The 13519-nt window shown below is 39.2% G+C and overlaps 1 protein-coding gene across 31 annotated transcripts in view; it reads left to right on the top strand.

Moving 5' to 3' along the window:
* PRLR (prolactin receptor) overlaps positions 1-13519 on the top strand; it is a 180523-nt gene that overhangs the window by 107122 nt on the left and 59882 nt on the right. For 3 of the 31 annotated variants that reach the window (XM_048931104.1, XM_048931087.1, XM_048931086.1), the window contains exon 7: positions 1084-1514. The exons of 23 other annotated variants lie outside the window; for them this stretch is intronic. The gene's annotated coding sequence lies outside the window, so the exon portion shown is untranslated. Of the gene's footprint in view, positions 1-1083; positions 1515-4059; positions 4249-8729; positions 8749-13519 lie in introns of those variants that run through there. 5 more of the 31 variants (XM_048931095.1, XM_048931084.1, XM_048931100.1 and 2 more) reach the window with 4 other exon arrangements.

Here is a 13519-nt window from a genome sequence, read left to right as displayed (position 1 = left end):
TAACACACAGCAACACAAAGAGACAGATTTCAACATTATTCCTCATTTCATAAACTTGTGCAGATTTAAAGTAGATGTTTAACTTTTCTCCAGTATTGATTTGTACCATTATAAATTGCCCAGAATTTTTGTGTTTTCAAGGTTTCACATAATATTTCTTTTTACAAGTGCTTTTTAGAGTTCTCGATTCTTCCACTTAAGCTGCAGGATGGTGAATCTCTCTCAGTAGTTTTGTAGAAATGGCAGAAGAAAGCAGAGCATGTAATTATAAAGTCTACTAATCTGGGATATTTTTAGATGGCTTAAGATTGTTGTGTATATAGAATCTATATTGAAAGGATGGGAGAAGGAGATGTAGACTGGTTAAAGTAATTTGAAAAATAGGACAAACTTCAAGACAAATTTTTAATGAAACAGTAATTACTTACAGAAGTCAAGGTAGAGTAGAATGAAATGTTCAAGTAGTCTTCAGTGATCTAGCTAGAAATGCAGTATATCTCATCCAACTTCAGTAAAGCATATTTTTTCTTGACATAGGAAACTATTGGTAGGATTTAGTAAAGAATTTATAAGGCTTTACCTCAATAAATACTGTCACTATTGATCCTGGAAACCATTTTCCAGCACCTGAAGGAGAAAAAAAACAGCACACTGACAGGTAGTCAGCATGAATGCATCAATGGAATGTCAACCTTCAGTAGCCTGGTGCGCTTTCTATAATGAAATGAACAGCATGATGCATGAAGGGAAAGCAGTGGATAATGTCATCCTGGACTTCAGTAAGCACTTTTGACAGTGTCATCTATAAGATCCTCGTAGAGTAGTTGCTGAAGTATGGAGGAGACAGCTATGTGGGTTGAAAACTGGCTGAATGAGTGGGCTCAGAGAGTAGTAGTAAGAGGTACAAAGTCTAGCTGGAGGCCAGTAGTGAGTAGCACACTTCAGAGGTTAGTTCTGGGTCCAGTTCTGTTTAACATCTTCATTAATGATCTGGACAATGAGGCAGAGTGCACCTTTAGTAAATTCACAGATGATCCTAACCTGGCAGAGTGGCTTATTCAGCAGAGGCTCTTCTATTTCAAGAGGTACGTCAACAGGTTGGAGACGTGGATTGACAGAAATCTCATAAAGTTCAAGGAGAAGAATTACGGAGTCCTACAACTGGAAACAAACAAGTCCAGGCATCAGCAGCTACTAGGAACCACCTGGCTGGAAGGCAGCTTTATAGAAGAAGACCTAGCAGTCTCAGTCCAAATTGAACATGAGTCAGCAGCGTGTCCAGCAAAAGGACCACCAAGATGATGAAAGCCTGGAGCACTTCTCTTAGTAGAAGAGGATGAGAGAGCTGGGACTGTTCAGCCTGGAGAAGAAAAGGGTCAGGGGGAGGAATCTCGTCAGTATTGATCAAGACCTGAACAGAGAGTGCTGAGAGGATGGAGCCACGCTGTTCTCAGTTTTGCCCCATGCCTGGACAAGAGGAACACTGGAACACTGGGGGTTCCATCTGAACACCAGTAAGTATTGCTGAAATGTGTAGATGACTGAGGACTGGCACAGGTTGCCCAAAGAGGTTGTGGTATCTTCTCACTGGAGATCTTCAAAAGCCACCTGGACATAGCATTGATGTTCCTGCTTGAGCAGGGGTTGGACCAGATGGACTTGAAGTGCTGCCGAGTTTGACCATTCTGTGATTCTGTAATTCTCTAATGAAAGGGAACAAATTGCATGGAAGAGGGTTAGCTTTGGAATTCCTTTGGGTGAGTGGTGGATTTGAATCTAGGTAGAAATATGTTTATGACTTTTCTCAGTTATGCAAAGTGCATTGTTAATATCAAGGGAAGAACCAGGTGACCTTGAGAGCTACAGTAGTGTAAACAGGATGAACTTCAGTAATACAAAATGCAAATCTTAACATAATGGAATGCATGGACTGAGTGGACTAATAACAAAGATTACTGTTTCAGCAAGAAGCTCATTAGTTGGAAAAACAGGCAAATTACTTTGGCAAACACAGTCCTATGAGCTTTGGATTGTCTTAGCTGAGTTATTTCTAACAGAATTACAGTAGTATTAATGATGTTATGCAAAGTCCTAGTGGACACATCAAAATAATTCATCCATTCATATTCAAGAAGCATTAATTAAAATTGGAGCAGATACAATAAAAGCTGCTATTCTTATTCTAGTAGCCTTTCTTACAAGAAAATGCCTGAAAAAATGATTTGTCTAACCTAGCAAAATATCTGAGAAGAAATATATGGTTGCTGTCCGAGAAAGAATTGTATCTCTCTTTAACATATCACACAAAGAATGAAGAATGCCAAGGGGAGGCTAGAACACTACGGTCAGAGAGGAAAAGAAGATGCAAAGCTCTTTGAACAGTGTGAACCACAAGCACTGAAGGGCTGGATCACCTCCCAGTATAAACAGTGAGCACTAAAGAAGTAGCTGATTTCAAATGTATCTTCATTGGCTCATTAACAGAATTATGCAGTATGTTTATTTATAATAGTAAGCAGCCTGACTGAATCAGGTGGTTTCTTTCAGCCTTTACTTCTAATTGCTGCCTTTGTGAGGGTAGATCTGCAGAGAGTTTTGGAGAATTACCCTGGTTGATCACTGGTATGTTACAGATCTACCTTAACTGGAAAACGATTTTGTGAAGACTGAACCATTATGTGAGTATCAGCTCTTTGGAATTGTATGGTTCAGGAATTATTTCAATTGCCTGCGGCACATATTTTGTTTGCAGGCCTAGGCAGTGGTCAGAGCTGGTTCATGTATGCATGAGTACATTTTTCTCACTTGTGAGCTTTTGCAATGTAAGTGAAGAATGTGAAAGGTTCAATTATGCCTTTGTGAAGCTAAGTTTCTGCCTGTGATGGGAGGGAATTGCTTTATGGCACCTGGGAGGCTTAATTTCCCTTCAGCTCTGTGGATATGAAACTTGGTTAGCATCTGTAGTCTGTCTGGTCTGGCTGATAGTCCATTGATTTTCATAACTATCCTGATTATGTTTGAGTGAAAGAAGCTTAAAAAAGTGACAGGAAAGGAAAAAGACTCTTCTTCAAGAGTCATTGTTATTTTTACTGATGGTGACAGCTTCTGAGTTTATAAAGCTTCATATTGTTTACCTCTTGCTTAGATCAGTACAGGTTTCTAAACTGATAAGTGGTACAGCTGTTGTGAACTTGTTCTTTCTATGCTCTATTGCTTTTCTTCCATACATACAACCCCTGCTCAGGTTTTGGGGAGCTTTGCTTAGTGAACTTGCATGTTTAACTGCCAAGCTACATAGAGAAAAGAAAAGGGAAGTGTTATATGTGTTTCTGTATCCCAGCTCTGTATGATGAAGATAAGCTTCTAACATTGTTCTGTTAGTTTGCTAATCTAGTTTTTATCAGGAATCCAGTGGTGTTCCTAACTTCATCCAACACACTGGTATTCTTCAGTATACATTTATTTACTGTAGCAATTACATAACACTTATGGTATTTCTGTGCTTTCCACAAACCTCTTGGACTCCTGGTGCAGTAATTTTCTTCAGTGAAGAAAACTGTACAAGCATTAATTATCAAAATGTAGCAAGATCCTATAGTGGGGAAGAGCGAAGGAGGTAGCTTGCCTGAGCTCTGCAGAGTGCAGCTCACTGCTTTTTGTCATTGACAAGTGCAGGAAGGGTTGGGTTGAGTGAGATAAGCACTGCCAAAGCTTATTTAACTATGTAGAAAACTCAGACCATTTATGCAGGCTGTTCAAAGATCTGAACTATTTTCTATGGGTTTTTTGTCCCACTTTGCAAACTCTTAGAACATTGGCATAGATCACTGTAAAATAAAATTGTGCTATTGTTCAACTGAGTACAGTGTCACAGAATTGGGTTTGACACTGTGGTAAAGTTAAATTAATGAATACTTCTGTAAAAGGGGAGTTTACTCATTCCTCCCTCCTCTCTGTTATTCCTACCTGCCACTGAACACCGCTTTGCTTGTCTTCAGTGCTCACAGGAACCCTTATGAAGCTGATTTAACTTGCTAATCCAATACATTTTTTGTTAAGGTAGTTGCTTGTCACTGTGGAGTTGACCTGACACATGGAAAATGGTGGTACATGTGCAGAAGCAAGGAGTGTGAAGGAAGCGAGCCGCCTCTGTTCTGTTTCTCTGTCGTGCTGCCAAGATGCCCTTGCTGCAATCCCAAAAACATGATGTGCTGCCCAGAAAAAGCAGATAGACGGACAAATGTGAAGGTGTGCCAGGTGTATGTGTTCATGATTAGTTCATAGTAGAATTTTAAGTGGAAAAGTCAAATAGTGATCTAAAGAGTAGATATCCATTAGCTTAGGAGAAATTGCAGAGCAGTTAATTGGAATCAGCTGTGTTAGGAAGACATTGTCCCATATTCCTTTTTAATTGCAAATCAACCAGGATTTGTCCACCTCACTGTTGTCAGGGAGCAATGAGAACCAGTACTGCCCTGCAAGGAGAGCTGAGAGCAAGGCAGGCAGAAAGATAGCAGCTGCTCTAGGTGTGTCTCCGCCCCAGTGTGACAGGCATAAGCCTATGAGATAAGTTGACTGTGGTGTGCTATGTATGGAGTCTCGAGAGTGGGGATGCCTGCCTCCACTTCCATAGGAATGCCTCTCATTAGAGCTATGCTAGCCTCTGAGTGTTCTTCTGCAGGCTTTTTTCTTTTCCCACCCCTCCTTGTGTAAGTGACAATCAAGGTTCCATTTTTTCCATTGTCTTTCATTGTTCAGCTCAATTCACTTCATCCACATAGATGAAACATGTGCTTTTCACTTCAAAGTACAAAGGATTTGATTTTGCTACTGTCAGGACAGAAAATTCTCAAGTTGAAATATTTTTCACAATTTTTGTAAACTCTTTTAGATCAAGCTAATCTCTGAGGGGATCTGGAACAGCATTATAAAGATGAAATTTCTTCTGCATTACAATAGTAACAAGTGCTGTTTCTAAAAAAGTGTTAACTGTTCAAGCAGCTGCAAATACCTACTGATTGCCACCACCCTCTAAATTCACAATCAGATTTGACAGGAGCTCATCAGCAGCAATCCTTGCAACTTCTGCAACTGTTTCTCTTTTCTGTACTTAAGCTGAGGTGCCTAATTTCCAGCGTTATTGTATCAGGAAAGGAGGGTGAAATGCATAGAAGATTACTAAAGAGTGATCTAAGATGAATGATTTAATTTTATGAATACCTTAATATGCCTTTATCCCAAACAGTGCAATTATGACAGATTTGGTTTTGAGCATGCATTATGCGTGCATATTCATCGAGCTTTACAGGAACTGTGAGAAGAATAAACCTGAAGCCACTTAAGTGTATTCTGAAATGAATGTCTTCCAAACAGAAATTTCAGGATTATGTCTTCTGAACAGTAATGCATTTCCAGGATTCTGGCCAAAGTGACATAGTTGTATATTCAAGCCTGAGAATACAATAAAAAAAAGAAAGAAAAAGGGAGGAAGGGAGGGAGGGAGGAAGGAAGGGGGGAAGGAGGGGAGGAAGGGAGGAAGGGAGGAAGGGAGGAAGAAAGGGAGGAAGGGAGGAAGGGAGGAAGGGAGGGAGGAAGGGAGGAAGGGAGGAAGGAAGGAAGGAAGGAAGAGAGAGAGGAAGGGAGGAAGGAAGGAAGGAAGGAAGAGAGAGAGGAAGGGAGGAAGAGAGAGAGAGAAAGGGAGGAAGGGAGGAAGGGGGGAAGGAGGGGAGGAAGGGAGGAAGGAAAGACATAGCAATTTTGGATTAAGAAATGGGGAGGGTAAATTTGTCAGGCAGTGTTTTCATTGGAGCACAGGAAGGTAGCAGAAGACCTGTTGAGGCCTTCCCTGGCTCTCGGAGAATGGTGGGGCTTAGAGAAAACATGTAGATGGACTTTTTAGGATAAGTTAATCCAAAAGAAAGGCTATGAAATCTCCTTCTTTGGAGATAAGTGCCTAGGTGCCTAGGTAGGGAACCTGCTTTAGCAGAGGGTTTGAACTCAATGATCTCTAGACTTCCTTTCCAACACCTACCATTCTCAAATATGTGATCCTTGTAGGTCCCTTCCAACTCAGGATATTCTAGGAATCTGTGATTCTGATTGTATTTGTTACTTGCTCTCCTCATATTTTAGGACTTGAACTTAATTAAATTCATGTCTTTCAAAATCTCAAAATCTCTTTGGTAATCACTGCTACACATCTGTACAAAATACTGTGTCTAGGTTGTGTACTTTAGAAAAAAAATAAGGCACGAATTTCCCTAATAAGATCATAAGGCCACACAGTCTAATACTTGCTTCTTTCCAGTATTTGAAAACAAGTATGTTGGTTGTGAATTTCCCATGCCCAGCAGCTCTCTGTCGATTGACGTCCATACAGTGGTGCTGGAGGTCACTGTTGAATGAAACAGCTGTTTCATCATTTGGAATCTAAGATGTTTAGAGTTACTTAGACAATTCAGAATCCTCTAACTCCATCCAAACTGGATAGAGAATGTCCGAGCAGAATAGCTGTCCTAGAAATTCTGCATTACTGCTAATAATATCCACAGGGCACCGGCCTCATTTGTACTAGATTTCTTCATAATCTAAACATGTAGGCCTGTATAGGTTGCCCTAACTAGTTATATGTCAACATTTGATTTTGTTGGGTCAGTTTGCTGTCAATAACCTGATACACATGAAATTGGAAAGGGACAAGAAGCTGGCAGGCTGACTGAAAAGTCAGCAAGTTTTCTTATTTTTGTGGCTGTGAGACAGTATCACTCAGCAATGCAAAACTGCGTGCTGGCCATTTCACTGAGAAAACAACTGAACTGTACAGTGATGGCAACAGTGAGATCACGCTAGCATCTGCAGATAGATCACATCATTCTTTCAGGCATTGAACAGTTTAGTAATGGTGTGATCATTTCAGGATGTGGAAGACTCTTCTGGGCCTTATTTCACAAATTCGGAATTAGGCATTCTTCCTTTTCAAAGCTATTCCTGGACATTGACACTGATAAAGAAGTGGGTAGACAACACCTTCTGGAATTTGCTGACAACATAATCCATAATGATTTGGGGCTGTTTTACTGTTCTAAGCTCTGTTAGCCTAACTATTCCAATAGTGAACCTCATGAGGTTTCTATAAAGCCAAGTGCAAAGTCTTCTGCCTTGATCAGGGCAATCCTTGGTACCAATATAGACTGCGGGATGAATTCCTTGAGAACAGCCCTGCAGAAAAGTATTTAGGAATACTGGAGCATGAAAAATAAGCATGAGTTGGAAATGTGCACTTGCAGCCCAGAAAGCTAATTGCATTCTGAACTGCTTAGGAAAAATGGCTAGCAGGTTGAGGGACGTGATTCCCCCGCTCTTTTCTGCTCTTACGGGACCCCACCTGGAATGCTAAATCCAGCTGTGTAGTCACCAGTACTAGGAAGAAGAGGGCCACAAACACGATTAGAGGGCAGGAATACCTTTCCTATGAAGAAAGACTAAGAGAGTTGGAGTTATTTGTCCTGGAGAAGAGAAGGCTGCATTGAGATGTTATTCAAGCCTTTCAATTATAGAAAGGTTTATATTATGGAGATAGACTTTGTACCAGAACCTATAGTGACAGGACAAGGGGAAACAGTCTTAAACTGAAAGAGGATATTTTTAGATTAGGTATAAAGAAGATCTTGTTTTTGCAGTGAGAGGGCTATAGACAGTGGAACAGAGAAGTTACAGCTGCCTCATCCCTGGAAGTGTTCAAGAGCAGGTTGTGAGGAACACTGTTAAGCAAGGTTGGATGCAACTTTCAGCAACATAATCTAATGAGATATGTGCCTTCCCATAGCAAGGGAGCTGGACTGGATGACCTTTGAAAATCCTATCCAGCTCAAACTAATCTACGATTCCATGACTCTATGATCAAGACCATCCACTAACTGTTCAGAGCCTTGGTTGTTGCTTATATCTCTGCTGCTCTCCAGGGAGATGGCATGACCAGCTGAGCCAGAGTTTGGTTAGAAACGTGTAACCATAGCTGCTCTCTGAGGAAGCTACATTTCTCCTGACATCACTGTGTCATACTCTGGTATACTACAAACTTTTATAAGCAATTAATGCTTGGCTTTATAATATACTTTGAGAAACACTGCAATTTGAATATTTCAGAATTTCAGAGTCTCCTTATAGGCTATGTTGTTTACTTGTTCCCACACAGAAATTTACAGTCAAGACATGAATGTTCTGTCCTAGATTGTTACTACTTACACATATATCTGCTGTCATATGGGATGTTCTACTCTGATGGCAACTTCTCATAACATATATATTGAGTGCACTATCAGGTGGCTTAAGGCCTACCAGTATTGTTGATAAAACTTAATACAAAGTTTCTATTAATATTTATTACTATTAATACAAACAATTCAAAGTCTGATAAAACTATCAGAAACAGCTAGACACTGCTGTCTGTAAAATAACAGTAAGAAGTAATGATCCTTCCTGCTTGTGTCTCCAAGGACTCCTCCTAAGCTGTTGTCAAGCCTGAAACTGACTGTGGTTACAAAGCCAAAATTCTCCTAGTATTTTGCTTAGGATTTTCAGCACTGTGATTGTTCTTGCATTCTTCTTCTTCTCAACACAGGAACATTTTTCATCTTATCTTCTCCTTTCCTGTTGAGAGTGCTGAAAGTTGCTGGGTGGGCATTTGACAGCAGGCTCACAGACAACTCACCACATTTAAAGAAAAGAAAAAAGAAGACTTTCTCTAAGGTTTTGTTTCAACTTTTTTTTTTTTTTTTTTTCCCCAATAAGTATGAGGACTCACTTAGACTCTTAGAATGTTTACAGTCATTCTTAATGTCATGATTTCGGTTGGAGTAATTTTCTTCCTAATGGGTGATATGGCACTGCGTTTTGGATTTAAGACATGATTAATGTTGATCACACACTGATGCTTCAGTTTTTGCTGAGCAGTGCTTTCACCAACTAAAGAAATTCCACTTCTCACACTGTCCTGCCAGTAAGGAGGCTGGGGGTGCACAAGGGTGTACAAGGTGACGGAACTGGGACAGCTGACCTCAGCTAGCCAAAGGGATGGCTGACACCACCGTTTGTTCACCATGCTGACACCACCAATTGTTCATCATGCTGAATAATTGAAAACTCAGGAAGTTGGCTGAGGAGTGGTTGCTGCTGGCATTTTGCTGGGCATTGTTCAGGACTGGTGATGAGAATGGCATTGTGCATCACTTGAGTTTCCTTCCTGTTTTGTTTATTTTTATTCCTTCTTTGTTTCTATACCTTCTTTGTTTCTTTTCTTTTCTTTTCTTTTCTTTTCTTTTCTTTTCTTTTCTTTTCTTTTCTTTTCTTTTCTTTTCTTTTCTTTTCTTTTCTTTTCTTTTCTTTTCTTTTCTTTTCTTTTCTTTTCTTTTCTTTCTTTTCTTTTCTTTTCTTTTCTTTTCTTTTCTTTTCTTTTCTTTTCTTTTCTTTTCTTTTCTTTTCTTTTCTTTTCTTTTCTTTTCTTTTCTTTTCTTTTCTTTTCTTTTCTTTTCTTTTCTTTTCTTTTCTTTTCTTTTCTTTTCTTTTCTTTTTTTCTTAATTTCTGCTCTTTCTTCCTTCCTTTCTTTTTCCTTCCCTTCTCTCTTTCTTTCTTCCATTCTCTCATTCTTTTGTTCTTATTAAGCTGTCTTTATCTCAAACCTGAGTTCTCAAAATGAGTTCTAATGCTTTCATTCTTTTCCAGTTCTTTCCTCCATCCTGCTGTGCAGAGAGGTAAACAGATCTCTTTGTGGTGCTTAGCTGTCTGCCACATTGAACTACAACGCCTAGGTAACATTAATTTGTGTCTATGCTCAGAATGTGCTTTGCCCAAGGAACAGTGTGATGGAGAACACAGTACACTTAGCTATATATTAATGAATTTTTTTTGCCTCTGATTATTTGCTTCAGCAGAGATTTTTCTCTTATTTTTTATAAAAGTCTTTTTCAGATTTTCTGTGATTGCTTCTCTGTCAATTGGCAGCTTCCATAAAAGCTAACACTCAGTAAAGATCAAAGAATGACATGAATATTTACCCCTTTCTAGTCCTAGTGTTCTGTAACCCAGTTGTTACCCTATACCTACTTCCTCTGATATTTGTAAAGTACAGTACTGAAGCTGCCCTCTCTTCTATAGGACACTGCAGGCCTGCCTTTAATTTAGGTCATGATGCACTCAGCCAAAACCAGGACTCCCTTTACTGGGCAATATAATATTACTGTTTGAGTGAAGAGATTACATGTACAGCCTGGAATGCATTACAAGAAGAGATGGCATGATATGGCAGGGTCCCTGGCCTCCATCTGGAAGGATTATTTGGAAAAAAATGATTGGGCAAGGCTGCCAGTCCTTGTTCTAATCAACCTCCTCCATTTGGCCAGAATGCATCCTGACTGCTTTGCGTGTGAGTACTTGTTAGCACACGTGGTTTTCCTTACTGGCTGAAAGCACATTTAGCAAGTGCTACAGTGAAGATTTCACTGTAAGAGCATGACTAGGCATGACATTGAGCTTCTGTCCTGTTCAGAGCTCGGCACCATCCTCTGTGAAGTTCTTTGGGACTCCTTCTCATGATCTCATGAGCCATTATCTACTGCATTCTCTTGGGATCTTTGTCATTTGTATTAGGTGATACTAGAGCATTACAGTAGACTGGAGCTCTGTTTCCTTTCTTGGTTGGCTCAGTTGTTTCAAATGGATTCTTCCAGAGAGAAGGGGATCTCTTTAAATGTGAGCCAACATACAGTCTGGGTGGAGGCCAGTAAGCTCAGTAGCGTAGTTATCCTTGCCAGAATGAAGAAGGGATGTCCAAACTGAATGAATTTAGCTTTTAATTATGTCACATGTCTGAGATGTAAAACGAGATGGGCTCATGGTGAGATGTTTATTTGTTTGCTTGTTTGTTTGTTTATTGGAATTGTGATGTACCATGGTAAAAGAATACCAACAGTTATGTGAATAAAATTTTTGCCACTGACCTCCAAGGAAGTCATCATCACATTAATTTAGGCACAGTTACAGGCTCTATAGTTCTCTCCAGAGTGAAGACTTCTAGCAAGGCTCCTTCCTTGCAACTCTTCTTACCAGTCCTCAGGCCTGTGTTAGACCCAGTCCATTTATGGCATATGGTCACATAACAGTTAGCATTTTCAAAAATATGATCCCATTCAAACTTCTCAAATAAAATAAGGAAGGTACTTTACACCATTTGGATTCATGTCACCTTTTTGATATATTGTACCATGTTCTTCATAATGGAGGAGGATGCTATGAAAAGTGTAGTAAGCACTGGGCTCCAAAGACGTTTCACTGTTTTAGTGCTGTCAGGGAGTGTCTTGAATGTGCAGAAACTTGTCTCTCTTCTGAATGCATCTGCCAGAATCCCTCTGGTACTTCAGATGTAGAAAAAGACTGGGCATCACATACATTGCTTACAGAATTTCTTCTGCTGGCAGCACAAAATGTTCCCTTTTTACATAATTATGAAACTCTCTTGTGTTTATACATAAGCAAAGAATTATATCCATTTCTGACAAAGAGCAGCAGGCCTATCCACTCTATAGATTGTTTTACTGCCCTTCTTTTTTTTTTTTCTTTTTTTCTTAAATCAAAACCTTCTTCAGTCCCTCTGTAAGCTTCCATTTTAGCTTGACAGACTGTGTCATTAATCTTTTTGCTGTGGTCTGGAAAACATCTCCAGACTCCTTTCCAGATGTTTTGTTCACTGCCTTATCCAAAATGTGCACTTCATTGGTGAATCTAAAATTTTAACCCCATCTTGGGTACTGTTTCTCGTGATAAAATTAAACTGTATGCTTTCCAGATTATTTGCAAACAATGCATAAATAGCTTCCTTCGTGAAATTCACCAATATGTATTTCCCAAGCCGCCTGTTATGTTTATTTTCCCTCACCACCACCAACACACTGGTTTTGTTTTCATATCAGTTTCTGTGTGCACCTGCAGGGAGTAGGAGAGGCAATTATCTGTAGTAGATGGCTGGGAAGATGTTTGAAGCAAGGTCGTAGCCTCCATTTTGAGAACTCTTTGAGCCTTCATTCAGACAGTAGCAGTTTTTCTTTGTGTACAAGATTTCTGCACGCATTGCTGTGGAACACAAATGTGCACTTCTAAAGTAAAAAGTCTGTGTCCAGGATCTAGACGTATGCTCACAAATCTTCTGGTAACCGTAAAATCAGAAATACTGATATAATGTGCTCAGAAAGTAAGGCTCCTTTATTTTTCAGTACTTCACTCTGATTTATTTACATCCCTGCACCTCCAGAACAATGGAAACTATTTTAGAGTGCTTTAAGATACCTTCATCTCCTCCGTAACAGCACCCTCTGCTTGGCTAATGGATTTTAGAAAGCTGTATGTTCCAAGCAATGTGTAAATAATATATGACATAGTATTTCATCTTTTTGGTTGCTGTAGCAACATCACACTAAACTACGCATTAGTCAGTTGTCCAGTCCAGCAACTGTCTTGTTTCTAAAGCATGGTTTACGCATTAGGAACACTATTAGAAACAAATGCTAAAACAGATAATTGACTACATAAGCAGTTCCAGCTGAAGAATGTACATGAGAAGGCACTACATCAACTGGTTGTAAAATTCAGCCTGTAAATTAAGCTTTCAAATTTCCCTCTCCTTCTGTTTCTCTGGCAACTACACGTACCATTTTTTCTGTGAGGAAAAAATCATGTCAAAGGTCAGTAAAAGCAAAGAAGTAGGAGTTGTTACGATTTACGTATCTCTGTTCTGTATCAGAAATACAGACGTATGATGTTTCTGTATTTGTTATGGTCATTTTGTTTCTGTATGTAATATGTTACAGATTTTAGGGAAATCAATGAGATTACACATGAAAAACAGATATCAAACATCTCTCCTGTCAGAAATAACATGAGATAATAAGGAGGATTAGTCAGGAAACTAAAAAAAAATGAAATGTAAAATAAGTTCTAGGTAAAGGAAGTAATGGTGTCTTCTAAATTTTGAAATAGGCAAAAAATAAACTCTCCTTACGTGTAAAGCTGTGGGTTTATTTTATTATAATAGAATCCTTAATAGTCAAATTGAACAATCTAATTCCTACAGAAAAAAGAAATGAAAATAAATAGTACCATTTAAGAAAAACTCTCAATAATATTAATGCAATTAAAAATTTTATGCATACAGTTCCTAGTATATACCTTTTCTTTGTTATCCTCATCCCTTTGCTGCCTCCCTCTCTAGTAAGGTAAGGCTGTTCTGCCTTGAACAGATAGGAAGCAGGGGGGCATTGCAGCAAATCATCACTTCTTCACCACCAGGAGTGAAATGTTGATGGTGGCATTACTTCTTTGCTAGGAGGAATATGATTCTTATATTCTTGGCTTCTTCTTCACCTTATGTAGGTTACACTCTGATCCACTATTACATGCCTTCTAATCCTCTGCACCTCACTATTTGTTTATATTGGTTTCAAATTTGCATTACATCCAGATTTTCTGTAC

Source organism: Lagopus muta, chromosome Z (assembly GCF_023343835.1).
Source record: "Lagopus muta isolate bLagMut1 chromosome Z, bLagMut1 primary, whole genome shotgun sequence".
Classification (NCBI taxonomy): domain Eukaryota; kingdom Metazoa; phylum Chordata; class Aves; order Galliformes; family Phasianidae; genus Lagopus; species Lagopus muta.
The sequence above is the reverse complement of the archived record's forward strand: the minus strand, read 5'-3'. Positions and strand labels throughout refer to the sequence as shown.